Source organism: Hoplias malabaricus, chromosome 6, assembly GCF_029633855.1.
Source record: "Hoplias malabaricus isolate fHopMal1 chromosome 6, fHopMal1.hap1, whole genome shotgun sequence".
Classification (NCBI taxonomy): Eukaryota; Metazoa; Chordata; class Actinopteri; order Characiformes; family Erythrinidae; genus Hoplias; species Hoplias malabaricus.
Window position 1 is genome coordinate 11,994,369 of NC_089805.1, and position 26,243 is coordinate 12,020,611.

Genomic DNA, 26,243 nt, shown 5'->3' on the forward strand with positions numbered 1-26,243 from the left:
TTTGTCTCTTTACTATGACTTCTGTTGATTTACTGTGACGTATGGTTGGGCGGTTAATTCGATTAAATCAACTTATCAATTAAATCATCTTTCCTTTTACTTCTGTTCATACTTTTGTTGTTAATTCTGTTAATACGTCCCCACTGTGTGTTCATGTACCGTCCCTTTAACACCACACTACTGCACTGTGGTCACGTGGCTCTGCTCCGTCCGGGCTGCCATACGTAGGAAAACCTAAACACGGAGGCGGACCGAGCTACTGGAGCGGCTCGTACCAAAGTGAAACGCTGCGTCTGTGGTTTGGATGTGTTCTGACTTTAGTGAAGACCACACTGAACACAATCACACACCGAATATGAACAGAGCACGGCTCAGACACAGAGACAGAGCTCCCAGCCGCATCAGAAACACACACCCCACATTTAATACTGGAGTGTGTTTACAGCACGAGCCTCGTCAGGAAATTGTGAGGGGAATAAAAATAAAATAATAAACCTTCATTAATCGTAATCGAGGTAAAAGTTTTGCAGTGAAGTCGAGCAGTTAAGGCTCAGTTGTTTCTCCCTGGTGTTCTTTCTATTTTCACACATCCCCAGCCCCTTGAAGGCTGTTGCTTGGAAACTGAAGTAAATGAAGTTGAACTTAAGCTTCAGTCAATCGCCAACATACATCAACCTGTCGATACGGGCTTCTGAACACACCCCTCTCCTACACCCTGCAGATCTGACGGGCTGGAATTAGAGGGAATCCTGCTGTCAGTGAAAAGAGGATCCTCTGGGACCTATCTCCAGGGTTCGGCAGGTTCAGACGGGATGCGGTACACAATGTTCATTGTGAAAGTGAATAAACTTCAGACAACAACCATTCCACCTTAAAAGACGCAGAGCTTAAAAATGGTTTCCCCACAAATGTAGACGCTCCCTTTAAGGACGGAAGCTTTTCGAGAGCCTCACAGTTGTTACAGGTCTCACAGTCTGTAGATTTTAATCTTTTAAAAGATTGGCAGATTATGTGATTCATTTCAGAATATAATGTTCCTTTTACTTTTTTCAACACATGATACGGGTGTCACAGTGAGGAGAGAGAGAAAGAGAGAGAGAGACAGAGAGAAAGAGACAAAGAGACAGACAGAGAGAGTGAAAGAGAGAGAGACAAAGAGACAGACAGAGAGAGAGAGAGAGAGAGAGAGAGAGACAAAGAGACAGACAGAGAGAGAGAGAGACTTGGAGAGACAAAGAGACAGAGAGAGAGAAAGACAGACAGAGAGAGTGAAAGAGACAGAGAGAGAGACAAAGAGAGAGAGAGGGAGAGGAGAAGCAAGAGCAGAGCAAGTAAGATGGAGAGGGTGTGAAAGACCGAGGGAGAGTTAAATTGAAGTAATGAGGGACAGAGGGCAAGGGAAGACAACAGAGAGAGGGAGGGATAGATGTAAGAGCAAGGGAGCTGGAAATGGTGACAAAGAGAGAGACAAAGCGTTAAAGGTAGGGAATGAGAGAGAAAGGGTGGGAGAGGATGAGAGAGAGAGAGACAGAGAGAGAGAGAGGGAGGGAGAGAGGAGAAGCAAGAGCAGAGCAAGTAAGACGGGGAGAGTGAAAAAGACCCTAGGAGAGTTAAATTGAGGTAATGAGGGACAGAGGGCAAGGGAAGACAACAGAGAGAGGGAGGGAGGGAAAGAGAGGGACAGAGGGATAGAAATAAGAGCAAGGGAGCTGGAAATGGTGACAAAGAGAGAGACAAAGCGTTAAAGGGAGGGAATGAGAGAGAAAGGGTGGGAGAGGATAAGAGAGAGAGAGAGAGAAAGTGTTAAAGGGAGGGAATGAGAGAGAAAGGGTGGGAGAGGATGAGAGAGAGAGAGAGAGACAGAGAGAGAGAGAGAGAGAGGGAAAGAGGAGAAGCAAGAGCAGAGCAAGTAAGACGGAGAGGGTGAGAAAGACCAAGGGAGAGTTAAATTGAGGTAATGAGGGACAGAGGGCAAGGGAAGACAACAGAGAGAGGGAAGGAGGGAAAGAGAGGGACAAAGGGATAGAAGTAAGAGCAAGGGAGCTGGAAATGGTGACAAAGAGAGAGACAAAGCGTTAAAGGGAGGGAATGAGAGAGAAAGGGTGGGAGAGGATGAGAGAGAGAGAGACGGGCTGGTTTTTAGAGTTGCAGCAGAGAGGACTCTGATGCTGTGGATGAATAATTAATGAAGAGAAAGAGCTGTACAAGCCTTCATCTGAACTCAGCATCACTCTCCTCACCCTTTCTCTCTCTCTCTTGCTCTCTCTCTCTCTCTGTCTCTCGACTGCTGTCTCCCCAGAGAGGTCCCTCAGTGTCGCCCAAAGTTCAGGAACAGTTAGTTTGCAGTATGCGTTTGTTGTTGCTGATGGACATTTTCTGACTCTCTACAGTGTCTGCCTTTACATCCAGCTTTTTTACGTCAAGTACAGAGACTTTAGAATGGCCCCACCCCCTCGTCTGAGTCTGTCCAATCACAGCGCTGGACCCGCGTTTATGTGAGAACGCAAAGACGAGGTTAAACACAGCAAAACAGACACAACGAGCGCGGAAATAAGAGCACTGAGTAAAAACGGAGAAAACGAGAACGGAGAAGAAAGAGAACCGAGTAAAAACGGCTAAAAACCAGAGCTACTAGTCCTCGCTCCTCACTGCTGTGCGCTCGGGGTCGGGGTGAACAGCGAGCGGCTCTGAATGGGGCTGTTTACACAGGGGGGAGAATGCCGCTGTGGGACACTTCTCCTTTAAAGTGATAAAAATGTCTGTGAAATGTCTGATTACATTTCTGATCGGAAGCTGGTAGAGGGCCCGTGTGGGGGACCCGCTCTGTGGGGCATAAACTGGTTCATTCAGGAATAAAAAACAAAAAGCAATCTGATGTTTAATGTCTTTTGAGTTTCATATTTAAAAATAATAAATAATGACTTTGGAAAATCGTATTTTGCAGATTTTTGTTTTCTGAGATAAAAAATGAAAGCTCCTTTCAAGTACATAGCATTATTGATGTTTCTTCCACACGGGTGAATTTAATGTGCACAGCTCGGGGAGTGAAGCTGATGAAAACATGAATGTGTGGAGCGTGGGGTTATTTGAGGCCTCTCTCTCTCAGGAACAGCTCTCAGAGACGACAAAGAGATTATATAATCTGTCTGAGCTCGCCTCAGTCCTTACATGCTCCCTCTCTCTCTCACTCTCTGTCTCTCTTTCTCTCTCGCTCATTTTCCCTCTTCCCCTACTTTAATTTCCCTTCTGCTCTGTTGCTCCTGTCACTTCGGGACACTCTCTTTTACTTTTTAAAGCATGCACAACACGCTAATGCATGAACACAATCCAGTAAAACCCCATTCTGTTAACCACTGCTCAGCTGGTCCCTACTCTCCTCGACTCGACTCTTCTCCTCCACCACCAGATGAATCAGGTCCTGGTTCTGGAAGCAGGTTCTTGTTTAGTGGCTGTTCTCTCGTGGTTCAGAGCGAGTCAAGTAGGGACTAAACCGTGGCGTGTAAACCTTGCAGAGCGCTGATTGTCCAGAGAGAGTCGTCACTCTACGCCACGCAACGCAGACGACCAGCACTAACTCTCCATCTGTAAAATCTCCAGCTGCAGCAGAGATCACGTTTGTTTTTATCTGACTCACGACGGCAGCTCGTAAAATTATGCCGTGGTCTTTTGAAGAGGTTCAAACGCTCCTTGGATCGGTGGCCGACGAAAGTATCCAGCGAGAGCCGGACTGATCTGTCTGAACTGATGACGGAGCTATGTTCAGTCCCAAACAACAACAACACGCCAATACACCATGAGTAAACACCGCTTAACGTTACTGCCGTCGTTGTTGTGGCTTCCAAAGACCACTGTTCCCCTTAGAGACGGGGTTAGAGACGACACTGATACATTTCAGGGGGGAGCTGTGGGAGTCCAGTTGAGACCTGTAGAGACCAAAGAGAAAGAGACATTCCTCTGGTTCTTTGTTAATGTATTAATTAAATTTCCCAAGGCAGAATTGTTGGCAGACGTGAGTGTGTGAAACTGTCCACAAGAGTGTGTGTGTGAGTGAGTGTGTGAATTTATAAGTTCTGTTCAGATGAAACTGTTTGTTTTACTCATTTCCTGCATGGTGAATAAACACTGAGTCCCCTAAAATCTCCCTTCGATGTTGCATCGATTTATCACAAAAATAATGAGGTTCTCATCATTTATCTGCGTCACGTTCAGTGTAATAAAGTCCTCAGACTCTAAGCTGATTGGTCGGTTGCAGTGATGTCACTGGGAGGTTCTCCCTGAAGGCTTTATTGTTAAGACATTGAAGTAATGTATCTCTACCTCTTCCTCTCCAGCGCTCTCACTTTCACCTCTCTCACTTCCTCTCCTTGTTCTCTCTCTCTCTCTCTCTCTCCGACACACTCTCTCTCCTTCTCTCTCTCTCTCTCTCTCTATCTCTCCCTCTCTCTCCCTCTCCCTCTCTCTCTCTCTCTCTCTCTCTCTCCCTCTCTCTCTCTCTCTCTCTCTCTCTCCCTCTCTCTCTCTCTCTCTTGTCCCGCTGTTCTCTAATTTCTTTAAATCCACTTCCACTAATGTGGCAGACTTGCTAACAGAATAACACAGGCTCGCTTTCTCTTTCACAGCTTCATCATCTGCCAAGCCCCTCCCTCCCTTCCTCCCTCCGTTCTTCCCTTGTTTTCTTGGCGGAGGTTCAGTTCCCTGTGCTGATGAAGGAGGAGGAGGAGTTTGGACGATTATGAAACTGGCCCCGGGGTTCCTCTGCTGCATTCCTTAAAGGCGAAGGGCTGTGAACAGTGCTCCGCAACAACACACAATGTAATAGCTGAGTGATTTCGTAGGCTAAGCAGTTTACGGACGGTTGCTAAGATATCCAACCTGGTTGCTAGGCTGTATCTTGGTATTTGCGATGATGATCCGGCGTGGTTTGCTTATGTTTTATTCAGAGTAGGCCAGATAGTTGCGAAGGTGTTGCTGGGATGTTGCAGGGTTATTCCAGGTGGTTGCTAGGCTGTTGCTAGGTGACTGCTTTGATGCTCCAGGGTGTATGCGAAGGTGTGGATGCCGGGATGTCGCAGGGTCGTTCTAGGTTGGTTACTGTGGAATGAGAGGGCATTACTCACAGCCCACTTATGTGGACGCTGGCCATATCATCTGATTCGTCCACAGTCTTCTCCACACAGTGCCATGGAGTGAATTAGGGGAAGACCTTGAGGGAAATAAATGGACACCGAAAAAAAAACCTCACTACGAGGAAAACAGTAACAGTGCTGTACTTGTTTCTTTCCTGGCGACACTTGTAAACTAGGGTCTGTCCCAAATAGCACTCTACTCCCTACATAGTGCACTTCACAGATTATAAAACTAACACTACTAACCAAGGCAAGTTTATTATATATTATACAGAGCACCTTTTGTACACAATGGCCCGTCTATTGCATTCTTCTGTTGCCGATATTAAAAGGCTTTAGAACAACTTGAATGCTACACCCAGCCAATGCACTAAATGTTAGACAGAGAGAGCTGAAGCTTAAAGCCCTGGATAAATGGACGTATTAAAACCCTTATTTTATGACCTGTGCACTACAAAGGGTGGAGGAATGTATTTGAGATTCAGGTTCTTGTTGCTATGCTATGGTGTTCCAATTGGTTGCTAGGTCATTATCGAATAGGCCTTAAATAATATGAGTCGGCCACTTTAAAGTACACTCATTGGGCAAACACAGATGGTGTAAGTTCTGGAGCAGCTGCACATGAGCCTAAGTGTCTGCCCGAGGCGTATGAAGAACCCCCTAATCGTCCCAAATCACTGACTGACTTCACTGATGCTCTTGTGGTTGCCATCAAATCCTCACAGCAATTTCCAAACTACAGAGGCAAGAGCAGAGATGAACACCCTGTTAACCCCGTCTTCATTTCTGACTGAAGGAACTTGTCTTTGCTCTGGACTGAAGTTTACAGTCTTCACATTCCACACAATGGAACCTGGAACAAGAGAGAAATAATTCACACTGGATTACGCAATGTTTTTGTTTTTGCCGCAGGCTGCTTCTAGGTTTGAAACACTGGAGAGGATCAGGATCTGAGCCGGGGCGCCCCCCAGAGTGGGGGCTGACTAATATCCATCAGATATTAGCGGTCAAGGGGTCACTTCTCGGACCCTGGAGAAGCACTGATCTAACACAGTTGTGTTTATTGAAGCAGGGTTGCGTTATTCTGCAGCAGGAGGACACTGTGAACTCTTCACACACTCCTCACACTCTTCACTCTCTTCACACACACCTGAGACGTCTCCACACTTAACATCTACCTGACAAACATCATCAGCAGCAGCTCTCTGATGCAACCGTGACCAGGAACCACTGCTCAGGGATCTCTGAAGAATACAGAAAAATAACAGCTCACTGGATCAGACACAGCAGTCCTGCTGGAGTTTTTAAACCCTGTTGGTCCACCTTGTAGATGTAAAGTCAGAGACAGTAGCTCATCTGTCACTGCACAGTGTGTGTCGGCCGTCCTCTAGTTCTTCATTAGTGACACAGGACGCTGTCAGCTGGATGTTTTTGGTCGGTGGACTGTTCTCAGTCCAGCAGTGACACTGAGGGGTTTAAAAACTCCAGCAGCACTGCTGTGTCTGATCCATTGGTACCAGCACAACACACCAACACCTTCAGCAAATCATACCTGCTCTGTGGGGGTTCTGAGAAGTGAAGAACAGGGTGAAAGGGGGCTTAAAAAGTATGCAGAGCAACAGGTCGGCTACAGTCTGTAATTGTAGAACTGCAAAGTGAGCTGGGAGCATTAGCGTTAGCATGTGGTGTTGTTTTTGAACACATGGGATTTTGGGTTCTCAGTTTGTTTGTGTTTTCTCTCTGAGCTGTGTTGATTTCTCAGTGTTTCACACTCACTATCACTGAGAGACAGCAAGGAAATGTGTCACAGTTATTTCATAATGTGTGTGTGTGTGTGTGTGTCTAAGGCCACAGTCTGACGCCATGATCAGTGTCAACTATCCACAAGAGTGTGTACACAGACACACGCTACGCTGTAACCATGTTTCTGCCAGGGAACTCATCTCTAAATTGAAAGCTTCCTTAAAGTGCTGCATAAATCAGAAAACACAGATAAAACGAGCCGTTCTGATTCTGCTCCGCTTCTAACGTCAAGTGCAGAGACTTTAGAATGGCCCCGCCCCCTTGTCTAAGTCTGTGCAATCACAGCGCTATATCCGCGTTTATGTGAGAGCGCAAAGACGAGGTCAAACACAGCAAAATAGACACAACGAGCGCGGAGAAATAAGAGCACTGAGTAAAAATGGAGAAAACGAGAACGGAGAAGAAAGAGAACAGAGCAAAAACCAGAGCTTCTGCTCCTCGCTCCTCACTGCTGTGTGCTCGGGGTCGGGGTGAACAGCGAGCAGCTCATTATCATTTAAAGGAACAGTTGCTGAAAGCGGGCGTTCTGCATAGGGCTGTTTACACAGGGGGAGAACACTGCTGTGGGGGTTCAGACACGTAAACAATGGTGACGTGAGCTGCTGGGATTGGGATGATTGGTTCTGCCTTGACACTCAACACTGATCTGAACTGGTGAGTGGGTGAGTGACTGGGTGAGAGTGTGATGTCCTGTGATGGACAAGAGCTCTGTCCATGCTGGACTCCAGATGCAACCCAGATCAGAATGAGTGAATGAAATAGAGGAAACTTAAGTAAAGGAACTTTATTTGGAGATGTTTGAGTCTGTTTTCATTGCCAGCATTTGTCAAAATATTAGTTACCAACAAAACGGAGATACGAGCATGGGTTCAGTCAGTGACTGTATAGGCTGTGGACCCGCGTTGATTCTGATCAGTATGAAATAGTTACAGGGAAACAATGAATGAATGAATGAATGATATGAACCTTTTTCAGAAACGGATCCAGTGCATCCAAAAATAAAGGAGGCCTTGTGGTTCTTTTATACAGTGATAGACAGCAGAGGGACTCTGAGAGCTGCAGACGTTAAAATTCATTTTAGAGTCGTAACGCACGGTCTCTGACGGCAGATACAAATATTCTGCTTTCATTTTTGGACTCAGAACAGGACCGGGTCGGGTTCATGGTGCTGAAGAGTGATGAGATGGAGAGACGGTCCCTTGGTAAACAAAGACCTCCTTCTCTCGAGCCAGCTGTTCATGAGGCGATGGACTTTCCGCTTTCTACTGACCGAGCTGAGCCAACACGGACCAAATGCAGCCAAACACACACACACAGGCGTGCACTGAGAAACGGGCCACATGTGTGAAGCACAAGTGAACAGTAAGCTCTCAGGACCAGAGCCAGGCAACAAGCTTCAGAACAATCATCACCATTCACAGATAACCCCCACACCCCCACAACAACTGCCTTTTATATTCGGCCTCATTAAAGAGGGTCCTGTCTCACTTCGGGACGTCCAGGACAACTGGCCTCAGCAACTGTAAATTAAACACTATTTATATGTCACTCTAAAAGGAGCCCTGCATCTGGATTTTGTCTGGGGCCGGTGCTAGGCTTTCTCTTTCTCTGCTCACGGCAGAGAAACACCATCTGGAGGTTTTTAGACAACAGAGAGACTCGAGGTGAGATGAGGATGTTGCTCTATTCCTGCTCCTTAGGGGGGTAACACTGACTTATTTTTGCTGTTACAGTTACATTACTTAATGTGGAACTGACTCTAAATTCAGGAGAGCGCTAACTGCATGAAAGTAAACACAGAGGGAAAGTGCTACAAAACTAAACAGCCCGAGTTACCAAACTCAGGTCATGACGTCTCACAATGGAACAATAACAGCATCAACAACGGTCCGAGGAGGGACTGCTGACTCTCTCTGTAGTGGAGCTGCTCTGGTTCGTGCAGTGGAGGAATTTCTCCCTCTGTCTTGACTCTTTTATCTGTTTAATCACCTCTCGCTCTGGTTCCAGTTGGTAAAACTCACTCCAGGTGAAAACACACACACAGCTGTTATGGGGCATTAAACCCAGCGGACGCCCTGACGACTGGCTCCAAAATAAAAGTCATACGTGCATCATGTGTTGCTTTTCTACTTGCTTTGATTCGCTTGTAAAAGTGTCATTGTGAACTCAAACCAAACCAGGACTGGTTGAAAGGAGCCAAGCTACACGTCTGAACACACCCCTAGACGTACGGCCTGTAGTTTCAGGAGACGTTTGGGGCTGATGAACCTGTGAGGCTGTTTCTGAAACTCTGATGCCATTCTCTCGTCTTTTGTCTTTGTTGCAGAATCAACGAGGAGGGCCTTGTGGTCACTGGGGGTCAGCGTTCGGTCCAGGACCCAGTCTGGATTAAATCTGCAAATGTAAGTAGACGGTTGGTGGTGATGTCCGCACATCTGGCTGGGTGTTATTCTGTGGTTAATGAGATTAGTGCTGAACACATGGTTAGAGCTGAGTGAGGAAGAGAAGCGCTGCTGCTGTCCGTCTCTTTCCTGGGCAGTGTGTTCTGTGGTGTGGTCTTCTCTTAATTTTCTCAAATCTGTTGTAAGTTTGAATAAACTGAAGAGATCTGCGGCTGCATTCAGGTCAGGGCCAGGGGAGGGTTTAATGGCGCTTCTCCACTGCAGGGTCCCTGCTCGACTCGACTGGTCTCGTCTCTTCTCCTCCTCCACCAGGTAAATCAGGTCCTGGTTCTGGAAGCAGGTTCTTGTTTAGTGGGCTGTTCTCTCATGGTTCAGAGCGAGCCGAGTAGGGACTAAACCTTGCAGAGCGCTGATTGTCCAGAGAGAGTCGTCACTCTACGCCACGCAATGCAGACATCCAGCACCAACTCTCCATCTGTAAAATCTCCAGCTGCAGCAGAGATCACGTTTGATTTTATCCGACTCATAATGGCAGCTCGTAAAATTATGCCGTGGTCTTTTGAAGAGGTTCAAATGCTCCTTGGATTGGTGGCCGATAAAAGAATCCAGCAAGAGCTGGATGCTGCAACAAGGAAGGAACAAACTCTACTGATCTGTCTGAACTGATGACAGAGCTGTGTTCAGTCCCAAACAACAACAACAACACGCCAAAACACCATGAGTAAACACTGCTTAATGTTACTGCTGCCATTGTTGTGGTTTCCAAAGACCACTGTTCCCCTTAGAGACGAGGTTAGAGACGACACCAGATACATTTCAGGGGGGAGGTGTGGGAGTGGGAAAACAGCCAGTGACCAATCAGAGATTAGAGTCCAGTAGAGTCCAGTAGAGCCAGTTCCAAACAGTGGGGAAAGCATCATCAGAGAAGAAGTGGATTGTAGGAGATTACTGGTGTTGTTTTAGGACGCTGCTGTTCTTCAGCACATTGTTGACAGAGAGTAAAGAGGCTTAACTGAGTGAGAGACAAAAGAAACACAGGTTACAGAGGTTTGATCTCAGGATAAAAGTCTGAGGACCTGTTTAATGCGTGATGTCGGATTATGGAGATCAGTGCTACTTACCGTATCTAAACGTGGGAGTGTCAGCCTCAGTTGTAAATGGTGTCTTACTCTGTGTCTAAGAGTTTTAAGGTGGATTTCCACCCGTTTTAAAGGTGATTACTGTGAGCCAAGATCTGTCTGTGAAAGCCGGGCCTAAAGCTTGTGGCAGATTAACTCCCAGGGACTTGAGCACGTGGATGATTTAATTTCACACACAATCCCAAACAGCGTACAGGGTCTGCACGACTGTCGTGACTTCATTTTGTTTTGGAGGAGTCTCCATGAATCATTTAGTTTTTTTTTTTTTTTTCATTTTACAAAATTATCAGTAACTTAATAAAACATCAGAGGAAAGGTCAGGGATCCAGAGCAGTGCAGATCTCGGTGCGTCATCCCCATGTTTTGAGGTGAGGTAGAAGTTGCTGAAGGGTGAGGACAGAGGACACAGTCCTTCCCCCTGGGCTCAGCGTGGTGTATTCGGACGGGACTGAAATCACATCTGTGATAAAAGTGTGTGTGTGTTTTGGCGAGCAGATGGGGGGTGACCAGATGTGTTGGTGAGATCAAGGCTCTGCATTTGGTGGTTTATTTTCCTCCACTGTTCTCCATATGTCTGGGGGGGTCTGGGGTCATTTCGCCCCCCACTCTTCATGATTCTCTCCTGTGTCCTAAAAACAGGAGCAGCTTTGGATGGAAGACGTGAACAGAGCAGGGAAAGGAGCAGGGGAGAAAAGAAAGAATAAAGGAAAGAGAAAAAAAAAGAAAAGTGGGAGCCAGAAAATGAGATGTGTGTTGTCAGTGAGTTGGATGGAAGAGAGAGAGAGAGAGAGGCAGAAGAGACAGAGACAGGAGAGAGAGACAGAAGAGACAGAGAGAGAGAGACAGAAGAGACAGAGACAGGAGAGCGAGACAATGACAGGAGAGAGAGACAGAAGAGACAGAGACACGAGAGAGAGACAGAAGAGACAGAGAGAGAGAGAGACAGACACAGAAGAGAGAAAGACAGAGAGAGAGACAGGGACAGGACATAGAGAGACAAAAGAGACAGAGAGAGAGACAGAAGAGACAGAAAGAGACAGAAGAGAGAGAGAGAGAGAGAGAGAGAGAGAGAGAGAGAGAGAAAGACGGGGACGGGAGGCGAGTGTAGGACTGAAGGACAGTTGTTTACATAACGGCGGAGTGTCCCCTACGTGCAGCGGAGCGTATCCGGGCGACTCTGGGGAGAGGAACAGTCCCAAAATCAGCCAATCAGGACGAGAGCGGGCCGTGGCAGCTTCCTCGTTACCGTGACAACAGGAAACTCAGGAAACCAGCTTTTACTTCAATTATATTCCGAACTAAACTGCTCTTCTAATAAACAACGTGTACAGTGTGTGTGTGTGTGTGTGTGTGTGTGTGTGTGTGTGTGTGTGTGTGTACAGGGCATTTAGTGTGTGTGTGTATGTACAGGGCATCTAGTGTTTGTGTGTGTGTGTGTGTGTACAGGTTGTTTAGTGTGTGTGTGTGTGTGTGTGTGTGTGTGTGTACAGGGCGTTTAGTGTGTGTGTGTGTGTGTGTGTGTGTGAGGTGTGTGTACAGGGCGGAGCAGGGGTCCAGTCACTCTGTAACTAGCCCCATCCTCGCTTTGTACCTAGCCCCGTCCATGCTCTGTACCTAGCCCCGTCCTCGCTCTGGACCCAGCCCCGTCCTCGCTTTGTACCCAGCCCCGTCCTCGCTTTGTACCCAGCCCTGTCCTCGCTCTGTACCCTGCCCCGTCCTCGCTCTGGACCCAGCCCCGTCCTCGCTCTGTACCCTGCCCCGTCCTCGCTCTGTACCCAGCCCCGTCCTTGCTCTGTACCTAGCCCCGCCCTGCTCTGTACCAAGCCCCGTCCTCGCTCTGTACCCAGCCCCGTTCTCACTTTGTACCTAGCCCCGTCCTCACTTTGTACCTAGCTCCGTCCACGCTCTGTACCTAGCCCCGTCCACGCTCTGTACCTAGCCCCGTCCTCGCTTTGTACCCAGCCACGTCCTCGCTCTGTACTTAGCCCCATCCACGCTCTGTACCCTGCCCCGTCCTCGCTCTGGATCCAGCCCCGTCCTCGCTCTGTACCCTGCCCCGTCCTCGCTCTGTTCCCAGCCCCGTCCTCACTCTGTACCTAGCCCCGCCCTGCTCTGTACCTAGCCCCGTCCTCACTTTGTACCTAGCCCCGTCCTCGCTTTGTACCCAGCCACGTCCTCGCTCTGTACTTAGCCCCATCCACGCTCTGTACCCTGCCCCGTCCTCGCTCTGGATCCAGCCCCGTCCTCGCTCTGTACCCTGCCCCGTCCTCGCTCTGTTCCCAGCCCCGTCCTCACTCTGTACCTAGCCCCGCCCTGCTCTGTACCCAGCCCCGTCCTCACTTTGTACCTAGCTCCGTCCACGCTCTGTACCTAGCCCCATCCACGCTCTGTACCTAGCCCCGTCCTCGCTTTGTACCTAGCCCCGTCCTCGCTTTGTACCTAGCCCCGTCCTCGCTTTGTACCCAGCCCCGTCCTCGCTCTGTACCCAGCCCAGTCCTCGCTCTGTACCCAGCCCCGTCCTCGCTCTGTACCCAGCCCCGTCCGCGCTCTGTACCCAGCCCCGTCCTCGCTCTGTACCTAGCCCCGCCCTGCTCTGTACCCAGCCCCGTCCTCGCTCTGTACCCAGCCCCGTCCTCGCTCTGTACCCAGCCCCGTCCTCACTCTGTACCTAGCCCCGCCCTGCTCTGTACCCAGCCCCGTCCTCGCTTTGTAGCTAGCCCCGCCCTGCTCTGTACCCAGCCCCGTCCTCGCTCTGTACCCAGCCCCGTCCTTGCTCTGTACCCAGCCCCGTCCTCACTCTGTACCTAGCCCTGTCCTCACAGCTCACAGCAGCAGAGAGGGATTTTTAAACACTATAAAAACTGTTTTACAGTAGAAATATAAAGTGAATTTGCTTCGCTGGAGAAACACATCTTAAAAACAGTGGGTTTTAGAAGGTTTCATGGACTGAGAGGAATTGAAGCGTGTATAAAGACACCCTTGAAATATTCTTAAAGTCTTAGCCCCTGGATCCAGGGTCACTCGCTCTGACCTGGAGGGGGCCCGGGAATCGAGGAGTAAAAGGACGGTGGCCTCTGGGCTCCAGCTGCGTGTGGAGGGCGTGGGCGAGTAAAATAAATAATAGATAACGAAGCCAGTTTCCTGCCCGTTCTCCACGGCTCCGGAATCTCAGGAACTTTCCTGCGGCTTTTACGACCTTCATTACATCATCCAGACGCTCGGCCTCCGTTCACAGCTGTGCACATCAGCCACAGCTCTATTTACGAAGCAGCTGAGAGATGTATTTCATTTCTCTCTGTGTCCTGGGTTTCAGTGGTGCCAGGCCTGTTTACACCTGAGGAACTGCGCCCTCTGGTGTCGGGAGGAGTGAGAGATGTGCGTTAATGAAGGACCGTGGTGTTTTTGCCAATATAAAGCACCTAATTCATTCATATTAAATTGATATCTCTTCTTGATTTGTTTCTTTCATGTTATTATCATTCCCCACAAATGATGTGCTAATAATTGTGTAATTGTGTGTCAAACATTCACTTTAGGCTTATTTATTTGTTATTGTTTGTATTTTTATATCAGACACCACTCCTTACGAAGACAGAGTGCACCTCATTAAAGAAAAGCTGCTCCAGGAGCTTGCGCCATTATTATATTAGAGAATGATCCTAATCCAGACAGATTTGTCACTTAGGATAAAGCCTGGTAAAAACACAGTGCTTCTCCACCTTAGGATCTCTACTCTCCTTGACTCTACTCCACTCCTCCACCAGGTGAATCAGGTCCTGGTTCTGGAAACGGGTTCTTGTTTAGTGGCTGTTCTCTCGTGGTTCAGAGCGAGGCGAGTAGGGACTAAACCGTGGCGTGTAAACCTTGCAGAGCTGATTGTCCAGCGAGAGTCGTCACTCTACGCCACGCAACGCAGACGTCCAGCACCAACTCTTCATCTGTAAAATCTCCAGCTGCAGCAGAGATCACGTTTGTTCGTAAAATTACGCTGTGGTCTTTTGAAGAGGTTCAAACGCTCCTTGGATCGGTGGCCAACGAAAGAATCCAGCGAGAGCTGGACGCTGCAACAAGGAAGGGACAAACTCTACTGATCTGTCTGAACTGATGACAGAGCTGTGTTCAGTCCCAAACAACAACAACAACACGCCAATACCAAGCCGATGCCATGCAGTGGAAAACATAGTAGAGTGCAGTGTGTTGAGGAGCATTGTGTTAAACTGTCGTACTCTTTTCTCTCGGCTCCTGGACCGGGACATTTCCCGTCCTGCTGCTGTGGAACGTCCTGTTGCTGTCCTGCCCCGCCTTGTGACCCGTCCAGGGACCCGTGCAGGAAGCTCTCAGAGACCGACCTCAGCATCTGGAGGTCCTCTTTCTGCAGCAGGACGCAGAGATTTATTTCATTAATACACTGCGTCCAAAAATATGTGGACAACTGCTCATCAGAAACAAAGACTATTAACCTAGAGTGATAATAGCAATGTTTCAACATCTTCTGCAGTGTGTGTGTGTTTGCTGAGGGCAGTGGAACTGAACTTGCTCAGTTCTGAACACTGAGGCCAGACAAGGTTAATAACAACACTGCTCTGGGCGATCAACCTGACCCTACTGCTCTCTCTCTCTCTCTCTCTCTCTCTCTCTCTCTCTCTCTGTCTGTCTCCGTCTCTCTCTCTCTCTGTGTCTCTCTGTCTCTCTCTCTCTCTCTCTCTGTCTCTCTCTCTCCCTCTCTCTCTCTCTCTCTCTCTCTCTCTCTCTCTCTCTCTCTGTGTGTCTCTCTGTCTCTCTCTCTCTCTCTCTCTTGTGTCTCTCTCTCTCTCTCTCTGTGTCTCTCTCTCTCTGTCTCCGTCTCTCTCTCTCTCTCTGTGTCTCTCCCTCTCTCTCTCTCTCTGTCTCTCCCTATCTCTCTCTCTCTCTCTCTCTCTCTCTCTCTCTCTCTGTCTCTCTCTCTCTCTCTCTCTCTCTCTCTCTCACTTAAGTTCAGATTGTATAAACGTCCCATGTTCAGAGCGGGAGTCCGATCATGTGACGGTGTCTAAAAGTAGCTAGACACTCGGGACTCATCTTGTTTTCCACTGAAGCTCAATGCCGACAGTTTCCCAGACGCTCCTCCTGTGTCTCCCCTGTCTCCCCTGTCTCAAACATCCAGCATCAGCACCTAACCTCACTAATGTCTCTGTATAACACTGTCCCAGGGGAGTAGGGACTGTCCCTGCAGGAAGGAGGGCACAATAAATGAAATGAGTGACTGGCGCAAACACTGCTGTGTGTGTGTGTGTGTGTGTGTGTGTGTGTGTGTGCATGTGTGTGTGTCGTCCTTGTATGACCCATTTTTTTTAAACTACAGCAGCTCTCTGATTGGCTGTCTTAGAGGAAGGCAGCGACGGATGGAGGAATGTGGAGAAAGAGAGAGAGAAGGGGATGGAAGGAGGGGGGTTTGTGTTGGTTCCCAGAGCACTTTGTGTTTTTGCAAAAAAAAAAAAAAAAGGACAGTTTACACTCGCTACAATTTCTCTCTCTCTCTCTCTCTCTCTCTCTCTCTCTCTCGCTCTCTCCTCTTTCTCTCTCTCTCCCCCTCTTCTCTCTCTCTCTCTCTCTCTCTCTCTCTCTCTCTCCCCCCCCCTCCTTTCTCTCTCCTTCTATCTCTCTCTCCCTCTCTCGCCCCCTCCTTTCTCTCTCTCTCTCTCTCTCTGATGAGGTGTTTCTCTCAGTTTAACGGAGTGTGATTTTTCAATCCGAAGCCAACTACACATTTGTTCAGTTGAGGAGTTTTTAAGGTGGAAATACAGAGATATTAAGACACAGACTAATTGTTAATAGAGAGGAGGGGAGGAGAGAGGAGGAAGAAGAGAGGAGGGGAGGAGAGGACAAGAGGAGAGGCGAGAGGAGGGGAGGAGAGAGAAAGAGGGGAGGCGAGAGGAGGAGAAGAGAGAAGGAGAGGCGAGAGGAGGAGAGGAGAGAGGAGGGAGGAGAGAGGAGGGAGGAGAGAGGAGGAGGAGGCGAGAGAAGGGAGTAGAGAGAGGAAAGGAGAGAGGAGGACGGGAGGAGAGAGGAGGAGAAGAGAGGAGGGGAGGTAAGGGAGGAGAGGGAGAGAGGAGAAGAGGAGGAGGGGAGTGGAGGGTAAAGGAGGGGAGGAGGGAGGAGAGAGGAGGAAAGCAAGAGAGGAGGAAGGGAAAGAGGAGGAGAGGAGGGTAAGGGAGGAGAGAGGAGGCGAGGAGGGGAGGGTATGGAAGGAGAGGAGGGGAGGAGAGAGGAGGAGGGGAGGAGAGAGGAGGAGGAGAGGAGGAGGGAGGGGAGGGTAAGGGAGGAGAGCTGTGTTTCCGGAGCAGGGTGAGACTCACTCAGTGAGTTTGGGATGAGGTGTAATGTCAGTGGAGTGTTTATTTCCTGCCGTTCCCTCTGAGACACAGTTGCCTGCTCATGCCGACTCTCTCTGGCTCCACACGCATTCTTGGAATCATTCCCGCTTCCCAGAACGAACACTCCGCTCGACGCCAGGACCTCAGCGAGCTTCCTCTCAGCCACGAGAAACAGAGGAAAACTGAGAAAACAAGTCACTCACACTTTCACATCCCTTTGATTTAAGCTTTAAATATAGCGTCTTCTCTCTTTAGCTCAGAGAGCGGCGTGAGGGGGCCTTGTGCGTCGAGGGGTTTAGGATGGCCCTCCTCCTCCTTAATCGCTAACAAAACGCTCAGATGAGATTGTTAACGAAGCTGGGTTTTGCAAATCTTCTGTGCAATTAAACAAACGTGTGAAAAGAATTATGTCTCCATCCACTGCACTTTTGTGTATGTGTGGGGCGTCTGTGAGTGGAGCATGTTCTGAACGTACTTAGAGGACAGTAAATGAAGGCTGTGTGGTCTCTGACTTTTGCTCAGTGCTGTGTGTGTACAGTAATCTACACAAACTTTAAACTAAGACCCCCAGGGGGCACTTGTGTGAGTCGTCTTAAAGCAGAGGGTTCCAACTTTTTTCAAAGGGAAAGTTGAACTTGATCATATCAGAATTCTTAAGGGGCAGTCTCTCTTTCCAACTACTCAGGGGGAAACCCACGAAGACACAGAGAGAACACACCACACTCCTCACAGACAGTCACCCGGAGGAAACCCACGCAGACACAGAAAGAACACACCACACTCCTCACAGACAGTCACCGGGAGGAAACCCATGCAGACACAGGAAGAACACTCCACACTCCTCACAGACAGTCACCCGGAGGAAACCCACGCAGACACAGGGAGAACACACCACACTCCTCACAGACAGTCACCATGAGGAAACCCACGCAGACACAGGGAGAACACATCCACACTCCTCACAGACAGTCACCCGGAGGAAACCCACGCAGACACAGGGAGAAGTCTAAATCATAAATGAATGAATAGTAAGAGTTGGTATTTTGGCTCCTGAGCGGGGGTGCTCTGCAGGCTGTAATTGACTTTTACAACACTGTACAACACTCAAAGAGGTGGGGGAGTGTGTGGTGCCTATCTTCCTCCTCCTAATCTGCAGCAGTCCAGAGTCCAGAGGAGCCTTGACAGGAGCATTTCTGGCCGCTCTCGTCCTGAATGTGGCGTCCGTCAACTGTGGCTCTTCTACCGGCTCTATACTAAAGAGCTCTCACTGTGAACTCCAATCCGAGCGGCTCCGCTCCTGTGGACACGTCGTGTAAACACTAGTGTGGATGATGTTGCTGTGTGCATCGACTGACAGCAGCATTACATCACACTCACGTTCTTCAGGCTGGAGCTTCACCAGCTCCCAGTGATAATGAGTTCATGTGGAAAAACGCTGCCAAATACTGTGTTCAGCCTTCCAGATATAACTCTGTCACCATAGCAACTCGAAGAGAGGGAGAGAGGAGAAACGAGGAGTGTCGAGGACAGGAAGAGTGGAGAAACAAGGAAAGGAAAGGACAGGACACCAGGGGAGGAGGAGGGGAAGGTAGAGGAGTGTGGAGGAAAGAGGGGAGATGTACGAGGGCTTGGAGGAGAGAGGAGAAAGAAATAGAGAGGAAGAGAGAAAATGAAAGGAAAGAAAAACAGGCACATTCACAAGAGGAGGAGAGGAGGGGAGCTTAGAGGAGAATCTCAGATCTCTGTCTCATGTCTCACTCGGTCTGTTGACTTTGGTTCTCCCTCCGACTCTTTCCCCCGACTCTTTTTGTTCGGAAGCCTTCTCCCTCCGTTCTTGTGTTCTGCCCCCTCTCTCCCTCCAGCTGTGGAGTCCCCGCGCTCTGGAGGCAGGGCGATGTAGTGGAAAAGCAGGTAAATGGTCTAATCGTTTGTTTGGCTCAAAGTGAAATGATTGGACAGCCCATGGTGGTCCTGTGGCCTTTATATAGAAGAGGAATCTCGTTTCACACAGTCACCTTCTCAGAAACGAGGCCGAGGTGGAAAATGCTGGAAATAACACCACCAGCCTCCGACCCTCGCTGAGATTAAATTTCTGGAGACTTATTTTCTGGAAATTTCTGTGTTATTAAATAACACAGAAAATCCTCCAGAGTGGAGGTATCTCCCTCACCTTTCTCTCTCTCTCTCTCTCTCTCTCTCTCTCTCTGTATCTCTACTCCTCTCTGTCTCTCCCTCTCTCTCTCTTTCTCTCTCTCTCTCTCTCCCTCTCTCTCTCTCTCTCTCTCCCTCTTTCTGTCTCTCTCCCTCTCTCTCCCCCTCTCTGTATCTCTACTCCTCTCTCTCTCTCCCTCTCTCCCTCTCTCTCTCTCCCTCTCTCTCTCCCTCTCTGCTGCCTATGTTTCATCACTCCCACATTCTTCAGACGCTGATTTGTTCTGCTTGTGTTTTTGTTTCTTGTGCTTTTGTTTTTCTTCTGCTCAAAGACACATTCCCACAATCCCCTGTGATGTCTGTGTTAGACGCGGAGCTGTACAGTGTGTGAACATCACACTGAGACCTTGGACTGGTTTCAGACACAAATCAGACGTGTGCTTCTCTTCCTCAGGCACAGACAAGTAACACAGGGCCGATCACATTCCTGTCGCTTCTCTGACCGCGGGATGCTAACGCTTCAGGGGGTAGGAGTGAGGAAGGGATTGTGGGAGGGATTGAATGAGGGTGGGTTAGGGAAGGAGGGGGTGTGTGAGGGAGGGAGAGGGTGTGTGAGGGTGAGAGAGGGAGGGAGGGAGGGAGTTGGTAAGGGAGGGGAGGACACCAGACCTGATCAGTGCTTGATAAGTTTCTTTTGAAATACACAGTCTCTGCTCTTCTGAAAAGCCTTTAGACTTGTTGTCGAAACATTGCTGTGAGGATTTGATGGTAGTCAAGTCACGTTCCCTCAGTTCTGGATCAAAAACCCCACTCCACCTTGTCCCAGAGGAACTCGATTGAGCTTCATCATTTCAGTTCACTTCAGACCCCTCCAGCCCACACTTGGCATTGAGCAGGGTGAATATAAGGTCATGTGCAGCTGCTTCAGTGTCTGTAGGACCTTCTCATTGACTCCACTTTCTCTCTGTCTTTGTCTCTGTTGCAGATTTTTATGAGCGGGGGATCAGTTCTCTTTAACCCTGGCAGCACGGAGGCTCCTCAGCTTTGTCTGGTAAGAAGACCTCTACACGTTTAAAGTGGATATATTCAAACAAAATCCATTGTTCGGTGCATGTTCACATTAAAGTGTTTAGCTGGAGGCCACCAACCCACACACTGTGAAACAAGATCACGGTCAGTGTTCTGTGTGCTGCCTGAGTCCAAAAACATTGGATTAAACGAGTCGTTCTGAATCTGCTCCGGCGTCAAGTGCAGAGACTTTAGAATGGCCCCGCCCTCTTGTCTTAGTCTGTCCAATCACAGCGCTGGACCTGCATTTATGTGAGAGTCAAAAGACGAGGTTAATCACAGCCAAACGTACACAACGAGCGCAGAGAAATAAGAGCACTGAGTAAAGAGAGAAGAAAGAGAACAGAGCGAAAATGGCTAAAAACCAGAACTTCTGCTCCTCACTCCTCACTGCTGTGTACTCAGGGTCGGGGTGAACAGCGAGCTGTGGAGACGAGGGGGAACAGATCACTGTCCTGTTTTATGTGAAAACTGTTTGATCCTCAGAGATGGAAAGTTTATTAAGATGTTGGTGCTTTATTCCTGCAGAGACATTGTGTTTTAATGAGTCAGAAATGGACAGCGTCCTCCTCTTTAATCCCAGAGATTGCAGTAGAGGTTGAGGAGAGGTCAGCGCTGGGCGTTTTAATCAATCTAATGATGTTTCAATGAGGGGAAGCGCAGCCTGTGTTTTGTATATTAAGCTTCTGTCCATGTCTGAATGTCCTTATGTGGACACCGGGGGACTTGTCTGCCTTCTTGTTTGTGTATGTTTGTCCTCAGCGGCACTGGTAAGCAGTGTAACGTGATCTGAGCAGAATGGGACACGCACACAAAGTCATTCGGTTTATTCTTTTGTCAGACGCATTCTTTTAATGAAAACACCATCTGCCTCCGTGCGCTGCTGCGCCGCTGAGCCTGTATTAAATAACCCGCTCCAAACCGGCGCCAGGGCCCGGCGTCTCAGACCCGGCCCGGTCACTTCCCCTCGGTGATACAGAAAGGCCCTTCTGAGAGAAACAAGGACACAGTGACTTTGATACAAAGCACTGAATAGCACCCCCTTGTGGAGGAGTTCCTAAATATGACTGTGTTAAAGACCTTAAAGATAAGGTCTACGATTGTGGGGAAACACTGTTCTCTGGTTTGTTTATGTTCAGAAGCTCCATGTCTTTTAAGGTGGAATGATGTGTTAGAGCAAGAAGTTACTGTCTGTAAGTTTGAATTCCCACAGAAACTCATTTGAATCTCAAGTTGTTTAGTTTTGTAGCACTGTCGCTAATGCAATTAGCTCTCTCCCAAGTTTGGAGACAGCAAAAATAAGTCAGTGTTACCCCCATATGGAGCAGGAATAGAGCAACATCCTCATCTCGGTTGGTGCTTTTCAGCGTTCTCTTCGTTGTCTAAAAACCTTCAGATGGTGTTTCTCTGCTGTGAGCAGAGAGAGAGAAAGCCTAGCACCGGACCCAGACGCTTTGTTTTTTTACCCATTTACAGACACTGGGGCTTCGTAAACACATTAGAGCGGTTTCCAGAGCAAACCGACTGCAGAGCAGCACATGGAGAGGAAACACACTCCTTTTTTATAAAGTACTTTTATTACATTCTTGAACATTGCCTTTAAGGCTCAGCGTTCTTGGTAAAGCAGCAGGGGGTGCTGCTTTGTGTGCATCATTTGAAGGGGAGAAACAGCCACTCGTCCCAGATTTTTTCTGAAATGAAGGCAAATAATCTGGGGTTTGCTCCCTTTTTGCTATATATATGATTGCATCAGACCACTAAAGCATTAGTGAAGTCTGGTGTTGATGTTGGATTGTAGTTGTGGATCTCCACTCCAGGTCGTCCCACATGTACTGGATGGAGCACCATCTCTCCAGAGAATTACACTGCTTCACAGCGGAAAATCAAACGCACACCCTTCTGTGGGTATTGAGCATGGTGTAAACTTAGATTCATGTGCAGCTGCTCTAGAGGGGCATGCTTTAGTCTGAAGGTTATACAGGTGTGCTCAGCTACAATTTCACTCGTTTTAAGGCTGTACATCAGCTCCTCTAGTACACATCTCAAAGCTCTTCTGGTTTTACTCCAGCCAAGACTTTCCTCCCGAGAAACCGCGCCTTTGGTCCCTCTGAGCCACCGTAGCTGACCTTATGGAACCCATAGGGAGAGCCAGGGTCCGTCTGTGATCATCCCGGTCAATAATGTATGGCATACCTGTGTCCAGAGATGAATAATAGAAGCAGGGGGTCATTACTGATGTTCTGTGGCTTGTAAATGTTTAACTTTAGCTTTTAGCTTCGCCCTGCGTCAGGTGAAGTGCTCAGTGATGAATAATGAAAGAGGGATGTGTGGCACTGAATAAAACTCTCCTTTTTCCTTTTAAAATATAGTATGTACATTTTCTGTGTGCAAATGGATTGCTCCAAATGGCAAAACATTAAGTGTTTATTGGTGTTTGTAACAATTATTGATTAGAACAGTGGTATATGAACTGTGGTATGCGAGATAATCAGACAGATGTCATAATTGAAAATCAAATGTTTTCATGTTTAATTGCAGTGTTTCACAGATTTCATAATTATGCCCCAGTAAAATTTATTTGTATTAAAAAAAATTACAATGTGCAACACATACACCATAGTTGACCTAGTTTTTTGGGAAATTCATATTAAAAAAATATAAACCAATTTAAAAAGCCCAGTTTCAGCTGTTTGCTGGATGTTAGCAAAGGCTCGAGACAGATTTGAGCTGTTTGAACTTTATTACAAAAAAAGTGTCACAATGCAGGTGTAGGGGTGGTCAAGAAGTGAGGAACAGGGATGGAGGTAACTGCAGGAGAAACTATTTACAACTAAGAGACTAGACAGAGAGGCTAGGGAACTTAGACAGAGGCTAAACACTAGACAGAGAGGCTAGGGAACATAGACAGAGAGGCTAGGGAACGTAGAGAGGCTAAGGCTAAACACTCAACAAGAAATAAACAGAGCAATGAAACTAAACATGGACATAGGACCCAAAAAAAAAAAGAAGCCTTGAGACAGAAACACAAAGCATGGGCGGACTACTGACTTCTAACATACATAAATCCACAATGACCCACAACCAGGAAACACAGACATGGACTATAAGAAGACAACTCAAACAAGAAACACCTGGAAACTAATTAAAACATGTGACACTAGAAACACAAGAGAAGGGTATCACATGACCAGGGAACAAGCAGGAAGCAGACACAAGACACAACAACCAAGACCCAAAAACAGACAAACAGAACCAATCACATGTTACAAAGAGCAAACAGAAATGAAAAAAACAAGCCGAGATCAAGCCTGAGGAATACTTTTTTTTCACCTGGAGCCTATTAAACAAATTTATTACGATATTAAATTGATACTTCTTATATTTATATTTGAAACGCTTACTTTCTATTAATTTTATGTGTATAATAAATGTGTAATTGTGTTTAAAATATTCAGTTTAGGCCTATAGTTATTTGTATTGTTTGTTTCTGTGGTGAGACTCATAGGTGATACTTAACCTATGATTAGAAAAGTGGTTTGGAGTTGACATACCTTAGCTGCTAGTGTAATGCTTAGCCTATGCTATGCTAACTGCCTCCATAGTAACAAGGAAGATCATCAGGGTCAAAAGCAGCTTTACGATATGATTTGTAAATTAAAATCTGGGATGCAGAGGAAAGCAACCACATTTGAACACTCTTAAATATGAATTAGGGTTTACCCACCTATTTTTACCACTATGTCACTGATTGCTGTGAGGATGTAATGGCATTCAGCCACATGAACATTAGCCAGGTATTGTATGGTAACACTTTAGTGTATGTCTTTGTACGGCCCACTGTGATGAAAGGTGGCTTCAGAACAAGGTAGGTGTTTGTGTGTGTGTGTGTGTGTGTGTGTGTGTGTGTGTATGCTTTGTGTGTGTGTGTGTGTGCGCCATTCAGGACACATTTATGTGGGTCAAAACTCAAACATATCTCTCTGTGGTCTCAGATAACATATCTGGGGCATGTGCGCAACACACACATGCACACATACACCAATACACACACACACACACAATTGTGGGGACTTTACACAGATTTCCATTCATTTTTTTTGGAGCCTTCCCAACAATTTTCCATAAGTTATACTAGATTAACCCTAACCTTAACCCAACTTTAAAACGTCTTCAGTCTAAAATGTAATATTTACATTGTGGGGACCACCTGGTGCTACCCACAAGGAGGAAAAGTCCCCACAATGTGTGGGTGTAAGCAGATTTTTGTCTCCATGTGACGGAAATCTGGCTCACACACACACACACACACACACACACACACACACACATTCAGTTGCATGTCAGCTTAGCTTTACTTACACTGTAAATCCTACTGTCCTAATCTAAACACACTTTAATGTGTTATGAAGACAAGTGTGAAGCTTTACCGGGACAGTGTTGGTTTTATGTGGGGGACAGAGGTAATGTCATTTAACCAAAGTAAATCAATACTTTTTATGGTGGATTCACACTGCATTTCAGTGGGAGCTGCTTGTCCCCGGGATATGACGGAATACTCCTCCCAGAGCCGGTCCAGAAATGTGGCCCTAACTCTGAACTCTGGGAGCCAAAATATGACCATTTTTTGGCAGTTGCACCTCTCTCTCCCACTCTCTTCCCCCCCCCCCTCTCTCTGCCCCCCCCCCCCCCTTTGGTGTGGTGACGCATTTCTCATCTCTGTTGATGTTTTCTGGGTTGTGTTCTCTCTGTTCATTTGATCAAATTTATCAAAGTAATGATATTTAATGTCCCTCTGGCTCTTCCAAGAAAATCTGGCTCTTTGTTTTTGAGGCTGAAGATACAAACACCACGAGACCAAGAGAGGAGAGGGAGCTAAAGCCTGAGGACACACACATACACACACACACACACACACACACACACACAGAGCGTCCCAGTGGTGGGGGAGCAGAGGAACAGGGAAAGCAAGTCTTTCTCACTGTGAAACTGAAATCGCGTGGAATTCAGTCTGTGTCTCTAATATCTCAGTCTGAGATCACTGTGAGAATATAATAACACTGATCTCCTATTTTTCTGTGTTTACTGCTTGTTTTAAGTGATTTTCTCCAGTGATTTTCTCCAGTTTCAGTGAGCTACAGTCCTGGACCCGCAGATAAGCTCATGTTTATAAACAGGACCCATGAACCCATCTGAGAGTTCATGTGGCACACTTCCCCGCTTCAGCAAAGCTGTGTAATTTCTGAAACCGAAATTACTAGAAGCCTGACAGGGGAGTGTTTATCCCTGTGGAACCTAGGGTCCGCTTTGGCGATGAAATACATATGTCAGCTGCAAGGGACTGATAGTGTTAGCTTCTCCCTGCAGGGGTCAGTGTAGGCTTTTATCGATCAGCCCCAGGTTCACAGTTGGACAGTATGTCAGATTATAGTTATAAGATTAGTGTAATCCCTGTCGTTATATTCCTCCGGAAACACAGCTACTTCCTGCAACTCACATAAATTTAAGCCACACCCCCTTCAATCAAGAGTTAATTAATTAGTTTATTCAATCATTTTCTGTAAGCGCTTCATCCTCATCAGGCAACACAAGCACAGACCCTGGCACAATGTCACACTTATTCACACACTCACACAGTCACTCACACACTCACCCAGTCATTCTAAAACTCATCCAGTCACTCTCTCACTCACCCAGTCATTCTTACACACACCCAGTCACTCACACACTCACCCAGTCACTTTCCCAGTCACTCACACACTCACCCAGTCACTCATTCATGCATTCACACCTGTGGACAGTGCCACACACTCACCCTGTCACTCACACACTCACCCAGTCTCTCACACAGTCACCCAGTCACACACACACTCACCCAGTCATTCTAACACTCATCCAGTCACTCTCTCACTCACCCAGTCACACACACACTCACCCAGTCACTCTCTCACTCACCCAGTCACTTTCCCAGTCACTCATTCATGCATTCACACCTGTGGACAGTGCCACACACTCACCCAGTCATTCACACACTCACTCAGTCACTCTCTCACTCACCAAGTCACTCACACACTCAAACAGTCACTCACACACTCACCCTGTCACTCACACACGCACCCAGTCACACACCTCAGTAATGGTGGAGGTATGGGGCGTGAATGGAGTTTATATCTAGGCACAGTGTAAATTCAGTCAGTGTGTGTT

The 26,243-nt window shown here is 47.6% G+C and overlaps 1 protein-coding gene across 3 annotated transcripts in view; it reads left to right on the forward strand.

Annotated features, from left to right (window-relative positions):
• The window catches only part of thrb (thyroid hormone receptor beta), a 77,464-nt gene that overhangs the window by 14,388 nt on the left and 36,833 nt on the right, over nucleotides 1–26,243 (forward strand). For all 3 annotated transcript variants that reach the window (XM_066673868.1, XM_066673869.1, XM_066673870.1), the window contains exons 2-3: nucleotides 9,256–9,331; nucleotides 19,960–20,025. The gene's annotated coding sequence lies outside the window, so the exon portion shown is untranslated. The remainder of the gene's footprint in view (nucleotides 1–9,255; nucleotides 9,332–19,959; nucleotides 20,026–26,243) is intronic.